This window comes from Phaseolus vulgaris, chromosome 11, assembly GCF_000499845.2.
Source record: "Phaseolus vulgaris cultivar G19833 chromosome 11, P. vulgaris v2.0, whole genome shotgun sequence".
In the NCBI taxonomy this organism is placed as follows: Eukaryota; Viridiplantae; Streptophyta; class Magnoliopsida; order Fabales; family Fabaceae; genus Phaseolus; species Phaseolus vulgaris.
This window is the reverse complement of record NC_023749.2, coordinates 16,308,243-16,314,994: the sequence shown is the minus strand read 5'-3', so window position 1 is coordinate 16,314,994 and position 6,752 is coordinate 16,308,243.

Sequence of the window (6,752 nt, the reverse complement as noted above, 5' to 3'; positions counted from 1 at the left end):
CCATAGCTGGTGGATTCTCCGGTGGGGGGTGCACAGCGTCGCAACGAAAGAGGTATGCGAGGTCGATAATGTCAGTGGAAGTCTTTGAAGATCACTCGCCCGACGTGGACATCACGTTCACCAAGGAGGATCGCAGGGACGTGGTGCCTCACGACAACGACCCTATTGTGATCTCGCTTGTCACGGCGGGAAGGACCGTCCACCGGGTGCTGGTCGACCAAGGAAGCTCAGCAGACGTGATGTTTTGGCCAACCTTTGAGAAGTTGCAGCTGTCCCCTGATCAGTTGAGACCATATGGGGGCTGCTTGTACGGTTTCGCTGGCGACTAAGTTGAAGTGAGGGGGTATATCGAGCTGAGGACAACTTTCACTGACGGTTTGGCCTCACGAACGAAGAAGGTCAGGTACCTTGTCGTAAACGCCCCATCAGCATACAACATACTGCTGGGGAGGCCAACGCTCAACAGGACAGGGGCCGTGCCTTCGACAAGGCACATGAAGGTCAAGTTGTCGTCTATGGAGGGTATGATCATCACTATTTGCTCCGACCAGAAGGAGGCGAAGAAGTGTTACGAAAATAGCCTCAAGAACAAGAGGTCCGTGTGCCACGTGACCACAACGCCTCCCCCTGGCGTGGAGCCGGAGCCCGCACACCGACGAGCTCCGGATGCGGCGTTAGAGGTGGTCACCGAGGGCGATGTGCCGATGGGAAATGTAGAGGCGAGATCGGAGAGAAACCGCTCGGAGACCGCTAGAGAAACCGGAATCGCGAGGGCACTGATCGCCAGCGAGAGGAAACCTCAACCAGTAGAGGAATGGCTCGAGAAGGAGATCAGTGGTAAGGTGTTTAAATTGGGAAGAACCCTGGATAGCAAGATGCAGGACTAGATCGCCGAAGTAATTAGTAGGCACTTGGATGCGTTTGCGTGGGCTGCTTCAGATATGCCCGGGATCGACCCCGATTTCTTGTGCCATCGTTTGGCAATGGACCCCCAAGTCAGGCCCATCCGCCAGAGAAGAAGAAAATTCAATGAGGAGAAGAGACAAGCGATCAAGGAAGAGACGCAGAAACTACTTATGGCGGGCCACATCAGGGAAATCCAATATCCAGAATGGCTCGCTAATGTCGTCCTGGTCAAGAAGAGCAGCGGGAAATGGCGGATGTGCGTTGACTTTACAGACTTGAACAAGGCCTGCCCGAAGGACTCTTACCCCTTGCCAAGTATTGACGCCCTGGTGGACAGTGCATCAGGGTGCAAGCTGCTCAGTTTCCTGGATGCCTTCTCGGGCTACAACCAAATCAAGATGCACCCCATGGACGAAGAGAAGACCGCCTTCATGACGGAGAGGTCGTGTTATTGCTACAGGGTGATGCCCTTCGGGTTGAAAAATGCAGGGGCCACCTACCAAAGGCTGATGGACAAGGTGCTCGCGCCCATGCTCGGAAGGAACGTGCAGGCATACGTCGACGACATAGTCGTGACGTCCCTGGAGAAGGACAAGCACGTTGCAGACTTGGAAGAGTTGTTCACCACAATAGCCAGGTACAAGCTAAAACTGAATCCTGAAAAGTGCGTTTTTGGTGTAGAAGCAGGGAAATTTTTGGGGTTCCTTCTGTCAGAGAGGGGGATTGAGGCTAACCCTGAAAAGTGCGCCGCCATTTTGGCAATGAGGAGCCCTGCCAATGTGAAGGAGGTGCAGCAGCTCACGGGGCGGATGGCCGCCCTGTCCCGATTCGTATCGGCGAGCGGAGAAAAGGGCCACCCATACTTCCAATGTTTGAAGAGAAACAACAGGTTCGTTTGGACAAGGGAGTGTGAGGAGGCCTTCGTAAAGCTCAAGGAATATTTGGCCAGCCCTCCAGTTCTGTGCAAGCCCCAAGACAAAACCCCCCTCAGGCTGTACTTTGCCGTAACGGAGAGGGCGATCAGCGCAGTGCTGGTGCAGGATCAGGATCAGACCCAAAGGCCCATATATTTCGTCAGCAAGGTGCTGCAAGGCCCGGAGGTAAGGTACCAGGCCCTAGAAAAGGCAGCATTAGCGGTTGTATTCTCGGCAAGAAGATTGCGCCACTACTTCCAGAGCTTCACGGTACTGGTGATGACTGATCTGCCGATCCAGAAGGTTTTGAAGAAGCCCGATGTTGCTGGAAGAATGGTGAAGTTGGCGGTCGAGCTTTCGGAGTTCGACATCAAGTATGAACCCCGGGGATCGATCAAAGGGCAAGTCTTCGCCGATTTCGTGGCCGAGTTGTCCTCCGAGGTAGCACAAAACGCCGAGAAGGACTTTCGCTGGGTACTCTCTGTTGATGGGTCGTCCAACCAGCTGGGCAGCGGGGCTGGGGTCATTTTGGAAGGGCCCAATGGAGTGTTGATAGAGCAGTCATTGAGGTTCGCTTTCAAAGCAATCAACAACCAAGCAGAATACGAAGCCTTGATCGCTGGAATCTTGCTGGCCAAGGAAATGGGGGCGAGAGTGCTTATGGCCAAGAGCGACTCGCTATTGGTCACCGGACAAGTAACTGGCGAGTTCCAAGCCAAGGACTCGCAGATGGCAGCCTACTTGGAGTACGTGCAGGAGCTCAGAAGATCTTTCGCTTCGTTTGAAGTGGTGCACGTGCCAAGGGAACAGAACGCCCGAGCTGACTTGCTAGCCAAGCTCGCCAGTTCGGGCAAGGGGGGTAGGCAGAGGACTGTCATCCAAGAAACTTTGAAAGCGCCTCGAGCATTCGTGGCAGACCACCAAGTTCTCCATGTTTGTAGATCAATGGGAAGACCGGCGAGAAGTCATAGGTCCCTAACGCAGGAAACTCTGAGGGCGCCGAGGGTCAGAGCGCACCCAGCAGAAGAAGGGGCAAGATCGATGCAGACTTGCGCTGTCCACGAATCAGGCACGTGGATAACGCCTTACCAGCGATATTTAGCGGATGGTGTGCTCCCAGTGGACCCAGCTGAGGCCAAAAAAATAAAGAAGAGCTCCAGCAAGTTTACCCTTATTGACGGCGAGCTGTACAGGTTTGGATTCACGCACCCCCTTCTTGTATGCATACACGGAGAAAAGTGCACGAGGATTATGGCTGAGCTCCATGAGGGAATTTGCGGGAGCCACATCGGAGGTCGATCGCTGGCGACAAGGACTATCCGCGCAGGCTATTACTGGCCCACGATGAGAGAAGATTGCAAGAAATACGCCCAGCGTTGCAAGCAATGCCAGCAGCACGCCGACTGGCACAAGGCACCCCAGAGGAGCTGAAGTCGATTTACAGCCCCTGGCCGTTCCATACTTGGGGAATCGACATTCTGGGACCCTTCCCATTGGCGATCAGGCAGACGAAATACTTGGTGGTGGCGATTGAATACTTCACCAAGTGGATCGAAGCGGAGCCAGTGGCCCAGATCACCGCACACAAGATCGAGAGCTTCGTATGGAAGAACATAGTGTGTCGGTTTGGTGTGCCTAAACGCCTGGTGTCAGACAATGGGACCCAGTTTGCAAGTCACCTCTTGAAAAAGCTGTGTGAAGAGGTGGGGATACAACAGGTGTTTGCATCCGTCGAGCACCCACAGACGAATGGCCAAGTGGAGTCTGCCAATCGGGTGTTGCTGAGAGGCTTAAAGAGAAGATTAGAGAAAGCTAAGGGGTCGTGGGCTGAAGAGGTACCCCGCATAGTTTGGGCATACCATACCACAGAGCAGTCAGGAACCCACGAGACCCCTTTTAGTTTGGTTTATGGATGTGATGCGATGATTCCAGTCGAAATCCAAGAAAGCTCGCCGAGATTCCAGAACTTCGTGGCGGAAGACTCGAACGAAGAAAGAAGAATGAACCTGGATTTGCTGGATGAGGTCAGGGAGGAGGCGAGAGTGAAAGCCGAAGCGGTAAAGAGAAGAGTTGAGCGAAGGTACAACTCTAAGGTAACGTCAAGGCAGTTTAGAAGCGGCGACCTGGTGATGAGGAAGGCCCATCAGTATGAGATGCAGAACAAATTGTCGCCCAAATGGACGGGACCATTCAGAATAACCGAGGCGCTCGGGAATGGCGCCTACCGTTTGGAGACGTTAGAAGGAGGGGCGATTCCTCGCACCTGGAACGCAACACATCTCAAGTCGTATTACAGTTAAAGCCTTGTAAGTAAAGACGAATACAAAGAGAATCGAATAGTTTCTGTTAAAACAATTTCAAGGGGGCACTCTTTTTTCCCTGAGGAGGGTTTTTAATGAGGCCACCCAATAAAGAAGAGTTTTTCAAAGTTTAAAGCTTCTATATTTGCATGCTTATGGTTTCGAGAGTTTTAGAAAAGAAAAAGGCCTTATTACTCGTAGCAGATCTAGGGCAACAGTAAAATCGTATTGCATGCTCTCAGTTAAAAGTTTCAAAGTCCCCATCGTTTTTCGGCGATCGGCGGCACAGTTAAAAGTTTTAAAGTCCTCGTCGTCTTGGGCGATCGGAGGCACCAGCAACGATTAAAGACCTCAACGCCCTCGCGCGTCTTGAGGCGAGAAAGAGATTAAAAGTCCTCAGTGCATCCAGGGGGTGGAGATGTACACCCTGGGCAAGTTGAGGCACTAGAAAAAGTCCTTCTCACCTTAGAGTGAGTTCAGGCAAGATTAAAAGTCTTCAGTGCATCCAGGGGGGTGGAGATGTACACCCTGGGCAAGTTGAGGCACCAGAAAAAGTCCTTCTCACCTTAGAGTGAGTTCAAGCAAGATTAAAGGTCCTCAGTGCATCCAGGGGGGGGGGTGGAGATGTACACCCTGGGCAAGTTGAGGCACCAGAGAAAGTCCTTCTCACCTTAGAGTGAGTTCAGGCAAGATGAGCTGAAAGGTCAGGGGTGTTCTGCTTTTCCCCTTTAAGTGAAACGTCAATGCTGACCCAGTAAGACCCGATTATTGGTCCGAAACTCAGGGAGGTAGAGGAGGATCCGTAAGGCGCCTCTGCCCCCAGATGAGGGAGCAATGGTCAGGTCGTGAAAAGAAGAAAGGCAACATCGCTGAAGGGTTGATAGTTGCTCAAAGTTTACCCTGAGTTGACGGTTTGCCAAGTTTGCTATAAGGTTAAGCAATCTGCTCAGGTCAAAGGCGGTACATGGAGGGTCAAGCCCAGTATTGCTGGGTTCACGCAGTTGAGCAAATTTCGCCAAAAACGGTATCACCTCTGACGATCGATGTCCTCCACGCACTTGGCACTAGAGCGACAAAGAAGCAAGGTGAAGTATGAAGAACGATGACTGACGAGTTGTTGGTGGGTTCGCTGCCCGAAGTACGATGACTGATTAGTTGTTGGTGGGTACGCCGCCTGAAAAATGATGATCGATCAGCCTTCCAAACTAATTCTTACACAACGAGCTGAGGCAGACAGATCACGCTTAGTCAGTCGTCCTGTACGAAGCTATGCACGAGAATCGTTAAGTACAAGCTAAGGAAGTTGTTAGCCGCGATCAAAGTAGAGGCCAAGATCAAAGGAGGCAGATCGCGCTAGGCCTAAGCTGGCCAACACTTAGTCGTGTGCAAAGGGAAAGACAAAGCTTAAGATCGCGCTGAACCTAAGCTAGCTAACAGTTAGTCGTGTGCATAAAGAAAGGTGAAGCTCAAGAAAAATACAAGAGAAGAAGCTCATGCAAATGGAGAGTATATATTCACAACCAAGTCTTATACAAATTTTGAGTACTAAGGAAAGTTGTGCAGAAGTTAAAATTTACAAAGAAGAGAAGAGATTAAGGGGCAGGAGGGATGAGCTTTCCATCTACCACTTTGTGATAGATGTTGAACTGCGAGAGGTCCAGGTCTGGGAGAACGCATTGGATTTGCTCGAGTGCTAGCTCGAATCCGTCAGTAAGGGCATCAGCACCCACGTTCATCAAATCAGCCTTCTCCACCTCCAGTCTTTGCTTCGAGGCCTCCGAAGCATCTCTCTCGGTGGTAAGGGCAGCAAGGGAGGAGGCAGCTTCAGACAGTTTGCCCACCACCTCCTCAAGTCTCTTCTCTCCAGCAGCAGCTGCTTCTTTGGTGGACTCGAGCTCCCCCACTAGTTGAGAATTCAGTTGGCGTAGGGAAGAGGTCTCGGCCCGTAGCTCCACCACCGCGCAGTCCAAAGAGCTAACAGTCTGCCCCATCAAGATCTCCGTCTTGATGGTCTCTTGGACCTGCGCTAGGTACTCCCTCCTAGCTTTCTCCACCATGCCCCGCATCAGCTCTACAGACCCTTGGGCAGCTTCGAAGTCACTTCGCAGTGACTCCTTGTCGTGCTCAAGATCCTTCACCCTCTTCTCCAGGGCTATTTGCTTGTGGTGCTGGGTGGAAAACTCCAAAGAGAGCACCATCTGCCTGGCCAGGTGCATGTCCACCTCATCACCGTTCCATTCGACCAGCTCCCGGTTGCTAATGAGCTGTCGAACTAAGGTGATGACCCTGCTGAAGTTTTCATGGCTGGCCCCAGAGGCGCTTGGGCGTGAGCTGGATCCACCACATTCAGCAGTTGCAGTGGGGATTGGCAGTGGTGGTGGGGGACCCCCAGGTTGAGCAGAAGCACCCCCAGCAGGATGAGCAGATGGACCAGGTGATTGGCCTGTTGGGGGGGGAGATGGCGGTTGAGAAGTTGGAGGCAACTGTTGGCAGGGAGAAGGGAGGCATGTGGGCTCTGAGGCAGGTTGAGTAGAGGGAGGAGGGGGTGAACCTTCCTCTACCTCCACCACCTCGATCTCCCCAGGCTGGAGAGACGAAGCCCCCTCGACCGCTGGCCTTTTCCTCTGGCGGT